This window comes from Falco naumanni, chromosome 3, assembly GCF_017639655.2.
Source record: "Falco naumanni isolate bFalNau1 chromosome 3, bFalNau1.pat, whole genome shotgun sequence".
Classification (NCBI taxonomy): Eukaryota; Metazoa; Chordata; class Aves; order Falconiformes; family Falconidae; genus Falco; species Falco naumanni.
In genome coordinates, this window is record NC_054056.1 from 14700994 (window position 1) to 14723892 (window position 22899).

Genomic DNA, 22899 nt, shown 5'->3' on the forward strand with positions numbered 1-22899 from the left:
AAGGATCCTGAGAGTTTTTACAGAACCCTCTAGGGTTTTGAGAAAATAAATCCAGAACAAGAAAGGAGTTCTGAAGTATTCTGCATAAAAAGATTTTAAAGACACTGAATAGAATGTGAGAATAATGGTATGGAAAGATTCCTTTAGTTCAGAATTAGACTGTTAGCTGGTGTTGTGTTTGCCCTCCTGTATCATCACCAACTGCATCATCAGCGGGGCTGTCTTTTTTCAGATGCATTGCCTTGCCAGAAGCCAGGGAAGATGTGCTTAGGAGAGACCAAAACATATCAGTATCATTTTAAATAATACAAATAAGCCTGCGTGTGGCATTAAATGCACAGGCACCGCACAACAGACACACAGTTATTCTGTTAAGATGAACCACATGTTCGTGCTTAAATACCAATTCTGATTGCCTCTGAGTTGAGAAATATCTGTGTTTTAAGGCATCAACACTCATGGCTTAAGGCAAGTCAATTAAGCAAATAAAAAGTAAGCCTTGGCCACTCACTCTTTTTATGGTGGGGGGAAGAAGAAACGGGAAGCTTCACATCATTTGCTTCTCCTTTAAATTTAATTTTCTGTTCTTACTGTTTTTTTGCAATAAGAATATATAGCGAGGTCCTTTGAATTGCATAAAAACAGGAGTTAAACTGCAAAACCTGCACCTGTGTAAAAAATTTTAATTCCATATCATCATCACTTTCTACTTCAAATGAAGATGTAACCTTGTACTTCATTGCTCAGACAATGTTAACTGTAGGAGAATCACAGAAAGGAACCAAGTTCATTTAAGACATAAAGCAATTTTGAATTGCATTGATTACAGTGATCAGTCTATCACTTTAATGTCATCTCAGCTGGCATTTATTAAAAAGACATACATGTGACAACCCACTGATCCTTAACACTGTAGCTGAGATAAAAAGTCTATTTGCAAAGGAAAATTACTTCTTTAATTAGAAATGGAGTATCATTTTCTCTTTTCTTTGTCAGAACTTCAGCAGCCACAGATCAAATACATCATGGGAGGGGTTGAAGAATCTGCCATCTAGTTTGATTTAAAAGTCTTCCTAGTTAATCATTCAAAGTTGTACAAACGAGCACCGGAGATAGGAAAGAAAACAGGTATATTGCACCTGTATGAAGGCACTCCAACTCACTGGTGCTTAGGAAAGGTCTCAAAAGGGAGCGCTTCTTGGTGGACTCTGCCATAAGACCGACATTCAGGGCACAGGGTCACTGTTGCTTCAAGCCCATCTCTACACATGGAGTAGAGTGGCAAACAAAAATTGTTCCACATACTTATTCTGTAGAAATGACTGAATCTTGCCAGTCACCTAATGTATGTGGAAAAAATAAATCTCAGTCTACCAAAACATATTCCACAAGCAGATTAATGTGCAAAGAGTAAACTTGTAATAAGCAAAATGATAAATGTGTTCGATACACTATGAACAACATGCTGTTCTATAAATTCCAGGAGGATTCCTTGTTGGTGAACAGAATTTTGAAGCCAAGTGATTTAATCTGTGGACCTATAAAATCCTAATTTTAATTCTGTTTTCTCTTTGTACAAATATGGAAAACTTTACATTTCATACAGTGTGTCTCTTAGTTCTAGGGATAGCCAGTCTGATTCTCTATTAGAGGTGAATCCCTCTATCAAGTCAATTACCTTCTTTTTATAAACTGTATTCATGATTCCCTATCAATCTCTCTCAGAAATACAGGGGCATCTCCACACTCCACACATCTACAGATGGCATTCTACCACTCCTTCTACTGCTCTGCCAGTATCATGACCTTTGGGAAACAAAGACCATGGTAAGTTTGCGTGAACAAACTGCTAACCCAGTTTCAGCTCTGGCTGCTAATCTTACTGGCACACCACTGGTTTTATTTTATACTCTACTTGAAAGGCATGTAATTCAACAAAGGGTTTAATTTCTCTACGTTTTCAGGGTGAAAATTACAAACTAATAGAAAGGCAGGCTACACAAGTCAGTCACAGAATCACAGCATCATTTAGATTGGAAGAGACCTTTAGATCATCAAGTCTAACTGCAAAGCTAACACTGCCAAGCCTGTCACTAAATGCTAACTTAGGCTGGATTTTTACTCAAATGGATCCCATACAGTAGTACTGTCACCTATAGAAGAGCAAGAAAGTAGCAAACACTCCATGGAGTAATTTATACAACAGCAAAGGCTTTTATGGAAAGACTGCAAGTCAGACTCATTCTTCTACAGAGGTGTTTTAATGCCCCTGTAGACAGAAATCTAATCAAAGTTGTTTATAACAAGATGACGACTCCTACACACTCTTTTGGAAGTAGACTTTTTGTATCACATGGAATTAATTCTGGATAATTAGCATACTCAACTTGCCCCATCAATTAACATTAGAAAAATTCATCACACTGCTGATTTCTTAGCTGAACACAGAGCCTATCTGGTAACAAATATCCAAACTAAATGATTATTTACAACAAAGGTCTTCAGGACCTTGAATTATTTTAGATTCTTCTGTGCAGCATGTAACCTTTGGGATTTACTTAAATTGCTGCCTACAAATAAACTACCAGTAACTCATCATCTAGTCATAAAAATAACTTAATTGGATTAGTATTACATATTTAAGTGCTTTCACAATGTTTGTACAGTATTTGTCTGTAAAGCTTTAGATAATATTGCCTTCATCTGACTAAACTATCAATTCCCTTAAAACAATAGACAAAAATCTGCATTCCTGTTTTAAGTTTCCCCAAAGTACAAATCAAAACCTTCAGGTGGCAGATCTTTACTTTGCTATAAACACTCTTTATGGCCATGCAAGTTGCCAAAGATGATGGCTACTGAAACACTTAAGTGTGCATCTCCAGCCATTATGCAGGGAACAGGAGCTGTGCAAAAATTCCTGTACAAGCTCTGAAGATTTTACTCTCAAACATCTAGAAATGCAGATTTAATTGGCTGTGATCATTCTTCATAGCAAACAAATTTCATTTATACCTAGATGCAACTGGTGAAATATTCAGCTGTTAACTATCAGTAAAAGTAATTTCAATATGACTATGGCTATTTAACACAAGGCACAAGTTGGGCCCAAATTTTATAGTTCTGTTTGATATAGCTCTGTATGAACACATACAAGTGTAAACTAAAAATTTATCCGTTGCAGGGTAAGGAAAGGAACCAGCACATGTAGAATATGGGGTTTAATCTCTAAAACTGAGCTGGAAGAGCTGAACTGGGATACTAGAACCACAACTATTGAGCTGAAACAGAGAATCTGGGCTCCCAAGGTTAGGTTGAGATGAACAATTCCCAGTCTTAGTATGTGTTACTGTTTAAGTGGTATTTTGGCACAGAGCTATGTATTTACAAATATATAATAAAGAGCCTAAATTAGCAAGTTCTATGTAAGGATAGCACTTGACGTTTAGAACTTTATGAAATTATTCCACATACTTCAGAAGTATAAGAAAGTTTCTATTCACGATAGTGGAACAATTTTAGTTGAGTGATTTTCATATTATTAGTTTATGAAGGGTAAAGATGACAGGCTGAGAGTTGGGCTGAGTTAACTCATTGAAAATCTCCCTTTTGAGACCCTTCCTAATCAACCATAAGTTGGAGTGCCTTCATACAGGTGCAATATACCTGTTTTCTTTCCCATCTCAAGTGCTGATTTGTACAACTTGGGAAGATTAACTAGGAAGACTTATAAATCAAACTAGATGGCAGATTCTGTGAAGCCAGGCTGAGAGCGCTGGGGTTGTTCAGCCTGCAGAAGAGAAGGCTCCAGGAGGACCTTAGAGCAGCCTTCCAGTGCCTAAAGGGGCCAACAGGAAAGCTGGAGAGGGACTTTTTACAAGGGCATGTAGTAACAGGAGAAGGAGGAATGGCTTTAAACTGAAAGAGGATAGATTTAGACAAGATATTAAGAAGAAATTCTTCCTTGTGAGGGTGGTGAGGCACTAGCACAGGCTGCCCAGAGCAGCTGTGGGTGCCCCATCCCTGGCAGTGCTCAAGGCCAGGTTGGATGGGGCTTTGAGTGACCTGGTCTATGAAAGATGTCCCTGCCCATGGCAGGGAGACTGGAACTAGATGCTCTTCAAGGTCCCTTCCAACCCAAACCATCCTATGATTCTGTGAAATTACTTATAGGAGACTAGGACCATGCAATATAACAACAGAAATCAAAAGTCTCAGTATCCAGAATGACTGCTCTAAATACAGGGTACGGTCACTGTACAGAAGTAATGACTTCTATTAAAAAATTAATAGATGGAATTCATATCTGCTCCAATTCCAGAATCTAGTGTAGGATGATGCTAATATCATCTAATAATATCAGGATCAAAGTTGAGTGGAATAAAACTTCCAATCTTAGATGCTCTTTATCTGCAGGTGTGAATGTATAATGAATTCTTGCCACTGGCTCCCTATTATAAATCCAATGATTTTGTACTCCATGACAGCAGTTTCTACAATTTTCTTTTGGCACAACCTGCTTGAAATACATGACAAAACAGCAGGGTGCCAAAACGTTTTTCTAAATGATCTACTTTGCAAGACAGCTTCCAAGTGTGACCCTGATGAATCTTATCATTACTCTTGGAATAGAAAACACGAAAGAAAGAAAGAACCCACATTTCATTTACTTAAGCAGGTGTTTCTCTGTTTCTTTTACATACTACTTCACATCCACGCCCAAATATTCATTCCAACAAAGCATTTTAAACCCAGGTTCAATAAAAAAAAACCCACCACATTACTGGGTAGGATAGAATTGCACTACAACTATTTTTGAATCCTGCTGTCTCAGACAAGTGTAATGCATCTTTTGATGTCATCTCAATTACCATGTTACCTCTAACCAACTGGATTGCTCTTCCTATTCAATCTTTGCATGGAACTTTCTAAATTAGATGGCAGGTTTTTTCCAGTGGACAAACCCACTCTGCGGCAGACTACAAGGCTCAGGATTTGACAGGATTCAAGCTACAGAACAAGGATGGATGACTATACTTTAACTGAATATCAGATCATTTTAATGGTACAGAGAGGCATTTCATTGCAATATATAGTGATGGTTCAGCTTTTACTTTAGTTGGGAAGAAGTGTTTATGTGCAAAAACTACACCAAAAATGGGGAGGGGATCATTATACATATTCAAAATTATAGCTCTGAATTAAGGTAAATTCCAGTTGCAACACAAATTTTCAGAGGCTTCTGATTTTTTTTCTCTTAGCAAGACATGCTTTGCAGCAAACTCCCAAGAAACAGACAATAAGGATTTATAGAATGCGTTAAGAAAGGTTGCTGACATATACACATACAAGGAGAAGTGAGCATAGAGTTAACTGTGACTTGTCCCCTCCTCCTTTCTCAGTCTAGGAACCCTTCCATATGCTGTGTTCTATTTATTATTTCTGCATTTCATCAGGAGGGAAATATTCACACTGAGCCACAGGGATTAAAGACTGAAGCTCTAGAGAAGTCAGATCACATCTGTCATATCCAGCTGTTTTCAATTCTAACACCTCACACCTGCTTTTATTTATTATTCCTGGGCTAGACAAGACAGGGATCATTTTGCAATCGTTGAAAGCTTTCTTAAGGAAGACACAACTCGATGTATTCCCTTCTCTTTTGCCTCTGCCATAGCCCACCAAGACCACATTAAAACCAACTGCTGTCAGGGTGAGGATGTGACCTAGTGGGAAGCCACTCCGTACCGAGGCTGGACAGCTCCCTCTCACCTCCCAGCACAGGGACAACATCGGGAAACCAAACAGAAACACCAGTGACTACAAAAATTTGCCGTTGGCATAGACTCTTAACCCCATTTACTCCCACAGGCTTCAATTGCCTTGTTTTTAATTTATCTTGGAAATGGACTCAAGAGTTTGGGTGGCAGTGAATTAACTAATTCTTATACTACTTTATGCAGCAGGATCTCCACTTTTACTTATTTCAAGCTACGTTCCACAGAGCCTGTTTGTTGGCAGTCCAGCTGAATTGCTTTCCTATTCTCTATTAGATCACACTGCCTCAGAATTTTATCGTCCTTTTTTTTGTCCGGTAATTTTTCCAGACAGGGGCTCATAAGTCATTCTTTTTGCAATCTTCTCTCATGTCACAGGCTAGTCTTACATTAGGGTCTTTCTAATTAACTGCTCAACAGTAATTATTCAATCACATTTAAAGTGCAAACCAAATGTACCAGACCACCTTGTACCTACTGCACAAACACTTTCCCATTTGCAGTTGCTCATCTCATATACCTGACCTAGCACAACAAGGTTATTATTTGATGGAGCAAACTCGTATCTTGCTTGTAATTCATTCAGTTGTTATGGGGGAGACATTTGCTGCTACCCTTCCTTGCAACCTGATGATGAAGATATCCACGGTAGCCAGACTATCTGACTCACCTAAGAAACACAGCACTAGAAACAACCAATGATGCTTTATGAGCCAACTCACAGCAGTCAATAAAACCATCATGGAACTTCCATCAGTTCGTTAATTTTCTCTGTATTTAATTGCTCATAGAATAGAAGTGAAAGTTGCTTTGTCATTTTAAAACAAGTTTTGATACTGTTTTGGTGTGCTAATGTTCAAAGGGAAGATCTATCAGTCAACCACAACAGCAGGTGAAGACCTATTCTAAAATAGTTCTAGAAAACTGAAAAAACTAAAAGACTTCTGTTCTCTTCTTGTCCTCTAAATGACCAATGACTTGGATATACAGCCAGTGAGTAATTTCAAATATTATTGATCTAACATGGTGATCACTCAAGTACTCTTATGATTTTTAGTGAGTAATTCCATAACTATATACAACTAATTTTTTGAATCTGCCAAGTCAATAGAAAGCCTTCCCACACAAAATGAAACAGGACCTGAAGTTCATAAAACATCTGCAATTCCTGCAAGAAATTTAGCACTGAAACATGAAGCATTATTATTTGTAATAACAAAATACATTAGGAGATGCTTTAAAAGGCAACTTTGCCCCACTAGTCTTCAAAAAATGAACGATACTTCATAACAAGAACAACCATCAGTCTGAATTCAAAACTGAACCGATTCATTGAAATTTGGGTAGCGTGTAATAAAACATACCTATAGTTGCCATAATACTGATGTGCTGTAAATGCTATCCAGTTTTTGGAAGAGTAATGTACACTTACTAGACAGACATCAAGGCAATTGCCTACGTTACAATGTTAAAAAAAATAGATTGTACAGTTTGCAGTAGCATCAAGTCTCTATTCAAGTGTAAAAAAAAATTAATTGACTCCATCTGTATTGGCCTAATGACTGATTAAATGACTAATCACGGAAGTCTTAATTAAAATCATTTTTCTGTACAGAAGAGGATGGAGGGAGGAAGGCAATCATTAATGTGTTATAATGTATGTCAGATTCCATTTGTGCCATTTACTAACAGCCATCAAATGAGTAATTATGCACAAGGTCATTCTGTAAACTTTCTGCATACATCAGACTGATTGGATTAGGGCTTGGTGCCTGGCTAGGTTCGGCATGTGGCTGCTTTTTTTCCAACCACAAAACAGGTAATTAATATTGCTCAGAATAAATAATAAAGGAAGCTGACATTTCCTCTTCTATCCTCGCATCAGCCAACCCAGTCAAAGATTCATATACAACTTTCATACATTGCTGGGTGAAGTCCCATATCTCATGCATTAAATCAAGCCCATCCTCCTCAGCTATTTAATATTCTTCATGAATTGACAGAGAACTCTGTCACACAGTGAAATTCTATAATATGCAAGGAATTTTTCCTGCATGAATAAAACAACCAGGCAATTAAAAGAACCCTTTTCAAGTAAAGTAAGATGGCAGTATAAAACTTATTTTAAGGTTTATTTGCCAGCCACCTGACTACCCTTATGCATAGTGACCTTTGCTATGGAAAAATAACAAGCTGCTTCTACCTCAACAGCTGAGACTAATCCGCTTAAAACAATGTATTAAATTGAATAATGGAATAAAAAAGTGCATCTTGAGATTAGATAAACCAACTTCCCACTTGCATGTAACTCATACATAGGACCTACACTTTTTGATGAAATATTGCATATAAAATGCTGAAGTCCAAAGAATAAATTGTAACACAGACAATATTTTGTTTACTGACTGCTGTCCTGAAATTTCTAGAAAAATCTTATTGCAGCCACAGTAAGTCTGCCATATCATTAGCTTCAACAATTTTGCATATCCCAGATGACAATAAACTGTCTTATGTATAAAACAATTTTTTAAATGAAATTAAGTATGTCTTAATGCAGAGACAAAAAGTTGGTATTGTCCTGTCACTATTATCAACAAATGTCCAGTTCTGTAAACATTTCTTTCCTTCAAAATTCTGAATTCAAATGGGCAGCACTGATGTGGGTTACAGTTTCAGAATTAGGTGCCAAGTAAGTTCCAGTTCTTCTAAAATAACGGAATCAGCTTTAGTACTAAGTAAGTTTCTCTGACTCTTTTTCCAAAACATAAGTATTCTGAGAAACAATCCTGATAAAGATTTCTGTAGTGACACTGAAAACTGACATCCTCCCATGAACATACCATGTGTTGCTTTAAAACGTACCAAATTGACTAAAAATAGTGCTCAGAATATGGATGGAGAAAATAAAGTAATTATAACACAAACTTGACCCTACTTACCATATAACTGAAGAAAACAAAAATACACAACAACAAAACTCTGCAGTAACTGTCTTTGTCACATATGAAAGAAGTTCATTTCACTAATAAAGGAAATGGAATTACCTGATAAAATTTAAAATTGAGTTCAGCTATTCTATAAATGCAATTCAGAGTTTTAAGGTGACTCTCAAGACTTAAAACCAGCATTGAGACTCAAATGTGCCACTCTGGGCTTCTAGACAATTAGTTTCATTTTCATTTGAAGACACATATATTCAAAACCATTGCAAAATCCATCATCACCAAACCAAAGTACTCCAAAATAAACAACATACATATGGCACAGTAAATCTTTCAAAACCTGAAGATATTTTAATGGAATAATTCAACACAATCTGCACTATTCTGCTAATGCAAATGAAAACTTGCACAACTACCTAAATTACAGGGTGGTGTGTCATTCTTAATCTTCATAGAAATGTAGGAGTTCCTGTTTCAATCATTTCTATTGTTTGAAATACACCAGATGATAATGGAGTGGCTGCCACTGTAGGCAGAGACTGAATTCTAGGTGAAGCTAATTAATGACTCAATATATGACTTACTGTAGTTTGAAGGAATTACTAGACAGTGGTGAAGATCGATGTGCAAGACAGTTGCAAGTACATTAAATGACCTGCCTGAAACTTCAGCATTGTCTTTTTCTACATATGTTGATTATCTAGGTTATTCCCGATCTTTGATTGTATAAAATATTAAGATAAAGTCAATCATTTCACATACCTCTCAAATACCTGAAAAGGTAGATTCCCTTCTCAGCACACAAGTACATACCCTTCACATCACAGTATAAAAGTCCAGCCAAGTTTGACTGAAAGACAGCCTTCTCCCTCTTTTTTATTTCTCCAAGTTAAAAAAAAAAAAAAAAACAACCAAAAAAACCACACCAAAAAAAAAGGAAAAAAATGAAATTGAAGGTATCTTATGCCCAAAGACCAATCACAGAAGAGAGATGCTATCCTATGTGAAGGCATCTCCAGATATTCTAGATCTGGGAATTTGGGAATTCAAAACTCTCTAGGCCACTTAGGATAAAGCAAAATAGGTTCAGATTAAGGGGTTGAAATGCAGCCAAGCAAAGCCATTTAAGGAAAAACACAACAAAACAAAAAACCCAACAGTCTATACTAAATTCCCTGGTCACACTGCAAAAATGAGGGAGACAGTTGCTGCATGTGGTAAATGAAGCATTTTTGAAGTGCTTTAAATAGTTAGGTGCCTCTGATTTCTATTATTAGCCATTGCACATTGTCCTGTCTACTTTGACATAAACATGACTTCTCGTAGTAGTTAAAGATGAAAAAATGCCTCATCTGCTACAGAGAAGCTCTTGCAAATCAGTGGGACCAGTCTGATTAGACACTGGAATCGCAATGCCTGCACATGTCAGCAAGTCCCATTGTAATTACTTTATGCTTTGCTGTTAGCTGAACTAGTGAAAAAGGTGGAGAATTAGTCATTATGGCAGATTTGCTCAAGTCAGGATTTTAAAAAGCCTGTAACCTATTGCACAGTAAATAAATTAAAGCAAACACTGGAAAAGTTACCAATAAGCAGGCTATAGTAAAAGTCACTTTAATCACAACCCAAATAATGGGAAAGTTAAACAATACTGTTTTCTTAACCGTTGCAACAGTCATCTGTCTCAGAGGATATCTCTACACCCATTTCGTCAGTTAAGAAATGCAAATTAGATATCCCCTATTCTTCTATTTGTTTTGTACAGTGAGCACAATTTCTGCATGAACGTCCAACTGTATTTCCATCCTCTTTGTGTCACAGAAACCTCATTTACCAGTCATTCTTCTCCATATGAAAAGATCTATAATGAGGAGTCTTTCTGTCATTGCCCTGCTCCTCTGAGTCAGGAATTTTCATTTCCCCCTAATACTTGCCGCTATAGCTGCAATTTAATTTACTGTCATCTCATACTACAGCCTTAATGCAAGCACATCTGTGGCTGGATCATGGAAAAGATTCAATGTTGCTTTCAGAGTTGCATATCGATTAAATTGTTATGAGAAACCAGAGTTTTTATTTACTATGTTCACATATGGTACTTACAAAAAGGAAGGTTTATTCACTCTACTTGAAATGACAGTTAATTCTTCCAGTTAGTCACCTAGCAAAAATATCTGGTATGAGAATGCTGAACATAAAAAGCAGGACTAGGAGGTCTAGTTGCACATGCATTCTCTCCAAAATGAAAAGCCATAAAGTTATCCAAAAGCTAAACATACATTTTTAACTCACATCTAAGCAGTATCGTGAAAGAAAGAAATTACTTTTTGTTTTGAGGAAATAATGCTCTTCAAAAAAAAAAATTTCTACTATTCTAATCTTTTTAACACACATATGAAGCAATTTACACACCCTGAGCCAAATTTGGCTTTGGTGCAACTCCAGAAATCAGCTGTATCAGGATTGATCACCTCAATCTATGAAAGCAGTAGATGTCATGTTCTCTTTGATGAAAGCTAGAGTTTCAGTAGATCAGTATCCCAGCATTTACGATTTCTCTTGCTCTTCCATGCTATTCAAAGCTACCTTGACTTTTAAAAAATCCTCGTACTATTACTTACTGCCTGCCATACCTTTGCATTTGCAAAATTGCAGGAGCATCTTCTCTTTTTCCAATTGGAATTAAAGGAATAGGATCTGAAAGTTTGCCACTAACAGCTAAATGGACCATCAGCCAGAGCCAGAATTGTACTTTTTATGTGTTCCAGTATGATAAAGAAGACCTAACACTTTTCATAAGTTGCGCTTCTGCAGATGTCTTATTCTTCCCTACAACAAGGTAAGAGGATTTAAAAGTTCCTTGACACTGGGCAAGGAAAGCTTACAGTCAAGATTTCACAGACTGCAGTTAAGTTTCTGAGTTGCAGAGTCAGAAATGGATGTGTAGCTTCTATTTGCAGCATTAAACCCCATTATTTTACACAGATTGTCCTGATTAAAAAAAAACAACAACCAACCACTTTCCTAAAGTCAGTACAAAGTCAGTACTATTGAGGGGTTGAAACAGGAAGCTACCTGAAAGATGTCACATAAGTTTTTATGAAACAAATCACAGAAACTTTTCAACAGCTAATTTGAATTCCAACAGGTAAAAGTAGAACCATTTCTAGGCAGTCTGCAATTTGTATGTAATTGCACTCATGGCAGTTATTTCTAACTTCTCTCTTTTTAACCTATAAGGATGCAACTTCAGGAGGGATTTTGGATTACATCCTAATTCCTTTTTATGATATTGATAATTCTACCTGGTTCCCACATGACGGAATTTGCCATTTCTCCATCCACAATTGAAGATACATGTTCAAAGAGAATTCTGGTATTTCCACTTTCATTAAATATTGAGTCTATAAATCTCAACACGGAATGTAATATGAAACCACAGAGTATACATAAAATAAAACACCTATACCTTCCTGAGCCTGTAATCATGAAACAGTGGAAGATAATTCTTTCCTATCAGGCAGAAGAATGCAATGCTGGTGGTGTTGTTTTCAAACAGTAAAAGCACAGAAAGCATGCTGATCATGCACTGAAAATCTATAGCTGGAGTTTACTTCTGATAGATTAACACCACAAAGGGTCATAATATACTATTTGCTTCACCTAATTCCATTCTAGACTTCCAGTAAACTCAAACTAGTGGGTTTTAGTTGTTTGTTTTGCTTTTTTCCCAGAGAGCAGGGATTTTCATGCTTAAATAAACTAATTTTTTTATGTTGCTACCTTTGTTCAAATCACCCTTGAAAAACTTGACTAACCTAGTGAGCAGAGAAGTTTTTCTTTCCTATTTAATTTTTTTTTTTCCTTTTTAACTATCTACACCATGTGTAATGGAGTTATGGAGGTTCATTTAAACACACCCATTTTAAACTAGCAAGGTTAGATGTAATTAATCAGTGTAAATCACAGGAACACAGAAATCAGAGCAGACTGCAAAACAGCTGAAAAACCAGGTTGCAGATTTGATGGCGATTTTAAAGGTGTAGTGAAATCTCCCACACCTACTTCGTTTGAAAGAAGAGGGAAAAGCTCTAAAAACCCAAGACCAGATATTAAAAAAACCCAACCCCAAACAGCTCAATGACCCGACACCAAACACTCTCAAACTGAAGGACTGAGAAACATGTTTCTTGTGAGCACAAGCCCAGGTTATAAAGCAGTAAAATATGTTATCGGCATAAAATGTGAAAGGCAGTATTATTTTTCAGTGGTCAGCTAAGATACAGACAGGATCATTTGTCCAAGAGAATAAAATCAATTATTAGAAGTGGTGTATTGCAAAGAGACAAAAACTTCTTTCAGCAGACAACATGCTCCAGCTGAGCAGTAAGGAATACTGATTCACACGTACCTGCTGTCTTCCATTTTCTCCTGCGAGACTGTCATCTTCTCAGCTTTCTCAGCAGATATTCTGCCACTTGGCTTTTTGCCTCCTTTCTACAGGAGAAAAAAAAAAAAAAAAAAAAAAAAGTATTTCTGTAGTGCTTAAGGAAAGTGCCAAAAATGGTGTAATTTATGATGTGCTAGTGTTTTCCTTTGCATTCATAACTTAAGAACAAATGCAAAATCATCAGCACTTGAATGTGGTGGATTTTGATTTACATATATTAAGATTCTTCATGATTTCCTATTATTTATTTCTGTAAACAAAACTGGATCCTGGTCACTAAATATTAGCATCCCCTATATAGTAACTCAAGCCAAATGATAAAAAAAGGTAAAATCCAGAATGTACAACTCAGTCAATAGAATTTGAAACCAGAAGTTATATCAAATTGTCTGATCTGAAACTCTTATCTGCTCTTCCTTTTTTAGAACTAAAATCTTACAGGGAGTGAAATAAATAGTTATATACACCTGAACTTTCGGAATGGGCACATTCTCAGTTTGATTAGATCTAGGCTTTCCTCTATAATTTTCCCGGAACAGTTTCAAGCCTTCAGTTAGTAGAAAAAAATATTTTCTGGACTATTTCCTGGAATTTTTAAATGCCTACACTCTTGTTTTCTTCATTTACATGTATTGGATCCACGCAAATACAGTATTTTACATTAAGGTTGCATAGACAGAAGTTTAATAGCTTTTACTTTTCTTCCTTTTCTGAAGTATTCTTCAGGGTCCCACTGTAAGAAGTACTGCAAAGCCCAAGAAGTTATGCTGACAGCATTACACAAAATTACACCTTTTCATTCAGGTGTAACAACTGATGCCATCTTGTATGATTTTTGTAACAACCAACATAAACAATTACATAATACTGCAATTACTCATGATAATTTTATACCAACCCACCCTGCAGGAACTCAAATTTCACAATTAAATGACTTCTGTTCCCTGAAAAACCTGCAAGAAGTCTGCTTTGGTCATGTTCTGAATGAATGGAAACTTGAAGAAACATTTTATATTACAATCCAGAAGACAGAAGAATGCTTTCGTAGGTAATTTCCCACCCTGGCAGAAATATTTTGTGTTGGAAAGCTGTTGTTGAATAATTCAGGGGAAAATCTAAATATGGTAGTGTTTCTCTCAAATTCTGTGGGGTGAGGTGTGAAAGAAAGATAATATTCTACCTGTAATACTTTATGCTAGCTAGAATACCTTGAAGTAAGACATTTCTAGTTGTGAATGCTGCAGTTATCTCCACAGTGCTGTAACTTTATCATTATATGGCAAGATAAGAGTTAAGTCTTTGCCTCTGCAAGGACAGTAAATAACATCTTTCTCTCCATTAGCTTTTGCTGTAGTAGCAGTATTTGTTCTCTGGGCAATGAATGAGAACCACACTGCTTACAGAATAACTCCAGGTTTTTACGCACTAAGAGTTTCAGAAAGGTTCCTGTGTCACTAAATTTAACCTCTTCTTTTTTAAAAGTAATTATTATTATTAATTGATAGCTTTTATGGCACCCAGGTTCAAAAGAAATGTTTAGCACTGGGAAGATGTTAGTGCACCATAGTCACAAGGCTAATGTAACTGTCATCAAGGATGGGAAATCAAGTTCAAAAAAATAAGGGAGCCCATTCAACTTTTCTTCTTTAACAGTGCACAGAAGGAACATCAGTGACCCCGTGGGAAACAAGAGATGAGTATTTCCAGTGCAAACGTTTCCGTGTTTGACACAAGCCTTCAAGAGGTTTGCCCATATGTATTTATTAGCGCAGTGACTGTTACGATACTTACAGTAACAAGTAAAGATCCATTTGCTACAGTCATGTGATCTGAGGAAGCACTAGAAGGAAAGAACTCTTGAATTCGCCCCCTGCTTCATTGTACAACCTTCAGCAAGTCACCCTGCATGGATGCACTGGGAAGTAACAGTACATACCTCGCTTCCTAAGAATGGCAGAACTATTTGACTGTCATTAGGTGAATAGTCTTTAAAAAGAGTAAGTGCCCTAGCTGTTATGCCTACAGAAGATTTACTGCATCACCCAATCCTTCTCTAATACAGCTGTAAGTACACAAAGCAAATAAATAATAGCAGAGAGTGAACCTAACTCCCACATTCATTTATAGTCTTCCCATCTTTTCCAAGAGTCATTTGTAGAATTTTGCTACATTGTTTATTTAAGAGCCTCTTAAACATTAGTGAAAGTCCTACATTTAGAAAATCCATTTATTAAAAGAATTCTTCATGCCAACCTTTAGCTGAAATAATCTCAAAATAAGCAACTGTTCAAAGGTGTTTAAGATCAATGGTTTCAAGGTGCCTGACAGGATTTCACATCAGTCATCTCAGAAACCTTACACATCCATAGTCATATTTCTGTTGTCCCACATTACTGGTAAGATGGCAAAAAGAAGGTTTAGACAGCAAGTGAGACAGGATTATTCTGGGCATTAAAAACATACTGCCCAGACAACGACCCAATAAGTTTTATAATTCCAGTTTCACATGTTTTCAAAGTGAGGCCAAAGCATCCAAATCAGAGAATCATTCCTTAAATACTCCCTTCATGTTAGTTTTAATTATAACAACTATTACTATCAGCTAGACAAAGATTATGTACCACCTTCAAGGGGTAAGTGCCAGCAGGATGACTACTTTCATAACATCCATTCAAGATAGGGCAGCTTGACCTCTCTGGGAGTGAAGTATCAATTAATTATCTTTTTACAGCCAATTCAATTACAGCACACTAATCACTTGCGTAGGATATTAAGCTAGAAGCTGTGGGGTGGTTGGGAAAAGGGAGGAAAAAATATTGGCAGTGAACAACCCCTTGGTAATGATGACAAGACAGTAACTCTACAGTTGCAGATGAATGTTTGTTAACATCATGCAGATAGTTATTATCCGTGTGGAGCAGACTAAGTGCTGTAATATCATCCTCATTTCACTGAACTATTTTAAAAATAAAGAATTATTGGTCCTAAGGGTAATAGACATTTCATTTAAAGGTGACCAGACACACCGCATGAGTCTTCAATGTTAGAGTCAATTCACTGAAGAGCTTTGTTCATTAAGGAAGAAAAAAAAAAAAGCAAAGAAAAAAAAGGAGAGATGATCTATTCAGTAGAAAGCAAAATATATTTAACTTTTGCTAAATAAATTGATATTAACTCAAGTTACTGAGGACTATTTCACTACTATAATGATCCCAAAGAAAATTATCAAGTGCAATATACCTATAAGAATGCACTCATATTTAGTATGTAAGACAACTGTATTAATTTATGGTCAAGTTAGTACCACTACAGAGGCCAAACTTCGAAAAAGTATGAGTGCATGTATGAACACATTAGTATATGCAAAATGTGTATGCAAACAAAACCTAATTTTGATTCTATTTCATTTATAGCATTCATGAGGTAAAATGGCAGAAAGGAGTATGTTAAAGGATGTCTTCTCACACGAATTTCTGTTAAATGAGTCTTGCACCATTTAGTTTAGCATAGATTACAGAATCTGAAAGAAAAAGTTAAGTGATCCATATCTGAAACAGCAAGGCAAGACTGCTCATTTCAGCAGTCTTGAGGGACAGAACTTAAAGTATAAAAAAAATACTCTGACAACACAGTTGCAGAACTTAAGCACTTAACAGCAGAGCTGGGATGCTAAAACTCACGCTATGGCCATAGTGTAACTCACAATGTCTTTGTCGCGACACTTTAGTCTCCCTTGCCAGTATGGTAACAATAGCAGTGAAAGACTTGTGAGCAAGTTGAAAGAATTTACAAGGAGCACTGGCAGTTTATTAGCCTACTCTGAATCATCTTCATTACTGTACTTTTTAATACACCCTGATTAAGGCTAGAACACATACCTATGCTATGGTGACACCTCAAATTTCTTTGCAGAAAGCATACTAGAGGTGATTAGCACTTACATTCCTAAAAAAGGAGGGCTCTAAAAAATCCCATTATGGACTGCAGATTAATTTCTGTAACCAAAAATATACTATGCATCCAAGGAACAGAACACAGTGTGTAAGTTTTAGGGGGTTAGGATCTCTTAGGATTTTAGGGCATTCATATTCAGGGTGTTCTGTATCATTTGAGTGCAAGGAAAGTTTCAAAGGGGCTAAGTATGTAACTCTTCTGAGTCTTCCCCAGGGCTCTGCAAAGAGGAGGTTCATACAAAATACCTGTTAAGTCTGCAAATTCAAATTAAAAAAAATTATACTATGGCAAAAGAGAGCAGCCAATGTGGATTTTTTTCCCTCCCTATTCTGTATCATTAACAGTGGGCTGTTTCTAAAGGGCAGGTTTGCCTTTGCTCAGTGCTCTTCAAAAAGCATTCTGAAAGAAAAGCACTGTTTGTTCCACCTGCAGACTCATTAAAGTATGAAAGAACATCCTACTGAAATTTCCCTTCTAGTTCATTCTCTATGGGACCTTACACCACAATCATGCTGCAGTAACTAAAAAATTCTTCCCCAGCATTCTAAGCAATGTAACCAACATTGGTCAAGTGTCTGTTCTGTGAGTGTCCCTATTAACAGACATTCTCCTATTTAATACTTGTTTTGAGACAGGTTTGTACGTTCTGTACTGTAACCTCAGCCAGTTACCAGTACTTTCTATTCCAAAAGACTATTCGACACTTAATGTTTTTTTCTGCTACCTTAGTGTTCTGATGTTTGTGTCCGTTTCCCATACAGAGTTCTGGTGCCAACTGAATTTCTTTGCAAAATGGGTTTTGCTGGCAGACCTCTTGAATCTGTACACAGTAGGAATCAACATAAGAGTAATACAAGAAGTAGTATTTGGGAATCTGTATCTCCATGACACAAATATTGGTGTCTAGCCATTATTATTAACATTACAAATCCAGGCTGGATTTTATGAAGCTAAGTACTATGACTGCAAATGGAACCAACTGTTGCTATGGAACTAATCATTGCTATAAAATAAAAGGTTAAACCCATGAAAGATTATTAAACCGCATTACAGGATTATCAACACCTAAGAACAACCAAACAACACTGTCTTCTCCGTGTGATATGACAAGAAAAGTTGACAGCCACCTTCACTTTCTATTACAGGACAACGGAGTTCTCAGCACCCTGTACGACCTACTTTGGACCTTTCAAGGTGAAGCAGCGTGAAGTAGGATACAGAAACTTCAGCTTAGACTGTCAGACACCACATGAGCATCACACAAAAGTAGGTATAGCCACATCGCTTTGATATGTATGCTTTTCTCTAAGATATGTCCTCTGTTGGTCACTGGGAATACATGTATTGCCAGACACTTTCAAAGAAGTAATTTAGCTCTGCTGCCAAATTCCATTTATCAATACTCAGCAAACAGGCAAAACACAGTAAAACTGAGGAATGCTGAAACGATTTACACAGCAAACATCACGACTGTTAGAATTAAGCAAATAATTTATTTCTTTCTCCTTACAACAGCAGCAAGTATCAACTTGTGATATTTTTGGTCTCCTAATTCAGTTTCAAAATTTATCTTTCCTTAGGGCTACATTTCAATAGGTCTTATGCTAAAAACTACATAGCAACATATGCAGTAATATAATTATGTCATTATCGCCAATTACATAAATATATGTTCATTTTTGTATTTTACAAAAATATTCCTTCCTAAACTAAAGTTAAACAACATCTGTGGTTACACCTGGCTGCTAACACAGGAGAGCTTGTTGTCAATTGGGTTAAAACTTTTTTTAAAAGAACACTATGTTTTGCCAGCGTTTTGAAATGACAAAATCCCAGTCGCAGTTCAGCTGGAGATTACCTTTGGGACTGGTAACTGTTTGAAACTCGGTGACTAAGTGTTAGTGCAACCTTCAGATTGACAAGCCTATTTCTAAACAACACTTTCTACCAGCCTAATACGATGCCAGCAGAATAAAGTTACAGCTGGCACATCTAGTGGCTAAATCAGTGTCCATTTGCGTCATTTGAAAGGGCTCCATCAGGTGTAAACTGCAAAGGTAGCACTATAACACAGTACAGTTGCCTGTTGATACCACTTAAATAGTTTCATTCTTTTTCATCATAAATCCTGTCTGGGAAGCTACTAACATTCCAAAACAGGTATTCTATTATATCAAACCCCCATTTTTTAAACACACACACACTGTAAAACAATTACGAGGTGAATTTATCTCTTAGTGCTGCTTTAAAAATACAGCCAATGTTAGAAAATGGTGTTCAAATTACCTATAATAAAAATAAACCACACACAGCTAGACCACTAGTTTCCATAAGGAAAACACATTTCACGTTTCCAATAGCAAACCCCAAACTTCCCTAATGTAAAACACAGACAACATATCTAACAAATAGTTTGCTTTCACTGCTGGTTGAAAAACATGAAACCACAAAGACACTGAGACTGAAATCAACTCTTAACTGAGAAAATTCTGTTCCGTTAGTATCTCGCAAAGCTAACTTCAATTATCAAAAACCCCCAACAGTATGTCAGAGCAAGGTTTTAGGTTAATTTGACAAACCCCAAAGCATTTAAGAGCTAAGGGTTCTGTATTTTTCTTAGTTTACACTGTTGCACCTAAGTTGCCCTGCCACAGGGTAAAGGACTTATTCCACATCCTCATGCATTGTTAACACTTAAGAGAAGCAATTAAAAAAGAACTGTTACTAGCACCAGTATAATTGAATTATAGATAAAAAAAATTCTGAACCGGGGTGGCTGAGTCAACAATAATTCTAAGTATGTAGCTCCAGTTAGGGTTTATTCCGCAAAATTATGTTTTTAATGGATGCCTTTAAGTTTTCATGCACAGACAACATGCATAAGGGATTTAAAGTACCATGAGTTTATGTTTATATGAATAAAAGCTGCACTCATTTATCCCAACAGGCTCATACTACTATCTTACTCATGTAACTGAGATAAAGATAATAAATCTATCCACCAGAAGTACAAAAACCTCTCCAGATCAAAAGACCATCAGACAAATTTAGTTTAATCATTTAAGAAGAGATTTATTATATATATGTTCAACAGGACCTGAAAAAAATTAAATGGACTGTTCCCCAGCAGCAGCACTAACTCCCAGGCAGAGCAGAAGCCCTACTCCAATTTAGCTATTCACTGCTGAAGTTTTTAGCCAATTAAATCTGAATATTCACTAAGAGATGTGAAGTATTACACTGTAGGCAATCTAACCTCCACAGATTTTTTTTTCTTGTATTTGCAACATTAATTCATTTTGCTTCAAAATAACGCAAACTAACTATTTCAGGGTGAAGCAAAAAGAAAGTGTCCAGATGCCTAGAACTTCAGTAACTAGGTCCAGACAAATAAAGAGGCATGAGGATGCAGGAGTGAATCTCGCGTTCTCTACCTTGTCATGGTTTAACCCTGGCTGGCAGCCAAGCACCACACAGCCGCTCGCTCACTCCCCCTCACCCAGAGAGACGGGAGGAGAGTCGGGAAGGAATGTAAAACTCAAGGGTTGAGATAAGAACAATTTAATAGGTAAAGCAAAAGCTGCGCACGCAAGCAAAGCAAAGCAAGGGATTCATTCACCGCTTCCCATGGCCAGGCAGGTGTTCAGCCATCCCCAGGAGAGCAGGGCTGCGTCACGTAACGGTTACTCAGGAAGACAAACGCCATAATGCCAAATGTCCCCCCCTTCCTTCTTCTTCCCCCAGTTTATATAGTCAGCATGACGCCACACGGTATGGAATAGCCCTTTGGCTAGTTCGGGTCACCTGTCCTGGCTGTGTCCCCTCCCAGTGTCCTGTGCCCCCCCAGCCCTCTCGCTGGCAGGGCCCAAGAAACCAAAAAGTCCTTGACTTAGTATAAACACCACACAGCAACAACCAAAAACATCAGTGTCCTATCAACATTGTTCTCATGTCAGAGCCAAAACACAGCACTGCACTAACTGCTAAGAAAATTAACTCTATCCCAGCTGAAACCATGACAACCTTAATGCAGACCCACTGGAGTTACTCAATTACCACAACTAGGTGCTGCAACAGCTACAGAACAACAACTCCACCAAACTTGTACAGCAAGCAACAGGGGAGACAAAACCAGCCAGCCCATCCTGAATCCTGAAACCCATTCTGCTGTGAAAGCCATACTCCAGTCAGGAACTGCAACTCCAGCTTCCAGCAATGACTGTTCACTACTACTGGTCACCGCCTTTAAACTGTTAGAACACCTTTTTAATTTGATCTTTGGGCATTAATATTGAATTCAAATGTATTTAATTAAAAAAAAAAATCCAAAACATCTTAGAGTGAAGACTACCAAAAGCTTCTATTTTTTACCCTAAATTTACCTTCTTTCTCTGTATAGTAACTTCAGTCAACCAAAGATTTTTTTCTCGTGAGAATGACTCTCATCCATATTAAAGCATTCTGTGGAAACAAAGACTTCACTCAGAGGGAGGGTTCATCAAACCCGCTAAAATTATAATCATTTAATAAGAGTAATGACTACTCTGTATTTAAAATATTTTCCCAGGCAGCACTTTAGCATATTGTGTATTCCAAACAAAGTGCTATTGCATAATCATTAACTCTGCACTACGTAGATCTTATGAGGAATATAATGAAGATTTTACTAAAATAAAGAATATTAAGTTTTCTTACGGATAGAAAACACATTCACACATGCTCATTAAGATTACAGGACAGATTTTTGTTGGCTATAACAGTTCAGATTAGATGCAATTTTTTGAGATGTTTAAAGGTAAAGCAGTGTCATTATTTCATACTGAGAAAAGCAAGACTAGAAGGAAGTAATCTGTCCAGTATCACTCAGATGATCTGGGCTCAGAACACTAACCCTTTTTTCCTCCCACTCCCATGTCATATTCACCGGATTAAGACGTTCCACCAAAGAACCATACTTTCAGAAACTACAAGACAAAAATTCCTACAAACATCCAAAGCAAAAGAGACTAACAGACATTTTAAAACCCGACATTTTAAAAACTACAGAATAGCTGTTGAACCTTAAAATCTGCCACAGTGAAGACTGGTTTTAAAACTGCAAGTAGGCAAAATTGTCTTAGAAATGAGAGGAAAAATTCTTCCCTTTTTTTTTTTTTTTTCATTATTGTAAATATGATGTAAGGTGATCTTCAAATATGGGATTTTTTTTAAAAGTGTTCTCATATCCACTTTGAAAAGAATTGTTTGAGACATATATGCAGCAGCCAGTCAGACAATAACAGTTCTGCAATTATCGGCACCTGCATTACAATTCAATGGATTTAAATTACCAAGGGGCCATGGCAGATACCCTACTGACAACAATTAGCATAAAAATGTTCTACAGTTTAAAGCTGTGGGTGGGAATTACAAAAGGTTAAGAGACTAAATATAAAAATCTTTTTGAATATAAAATCAATGTGCTTTGTTACCAAAATCTGGGTACTGTAATTTAACCAAAATAGGGTTTAGAGTATCTGGCAATCTTCCATATGTGTGAGCTTGGCTTGTCTTTTAAGCAAAATGCCGAGCAGCCAATCTGAAAGTTCAAAACAAAACAAAACAAAGCCCCAAAGAAAGGAAAGCATTTTATATTAATTTTTTTGTTTGTTTTTACATTTTCTTAAGCTTATAACTGAAATGAACATCACTCTTACTAGGGCTCAGAATGGTCCTTCTATATGGTCAAATTCAAAATCTGGAATTATTTTATTGCATGATTTAGAGAGGTAAGTAT

At 36.8% G+C, this 22899-nt stretch overlaps 1 long non-coding RNA gene across 3 annotated transcripts in view; it reads right to left on the reverse strand.

Moving 5' to 3' along the window:
• Positions 1–22899, reverse strand: part of LOC121085144 — a 186618-nt gene that overhangs the window by 137186 nt on the left and 26533 nt on the right. For all 3 annotated transcript variants that reach the window (XR_005826959.1, XR_005826960.1, XR_005826961.1), the window contains exon 7: positions 13131–13216. This is a non-coding gene — a long non-coding RNA (uncharacterized LOC121085144). The remainder of the gene's footprint in view (positions 1–13130; positions 13217–22899) is intronic.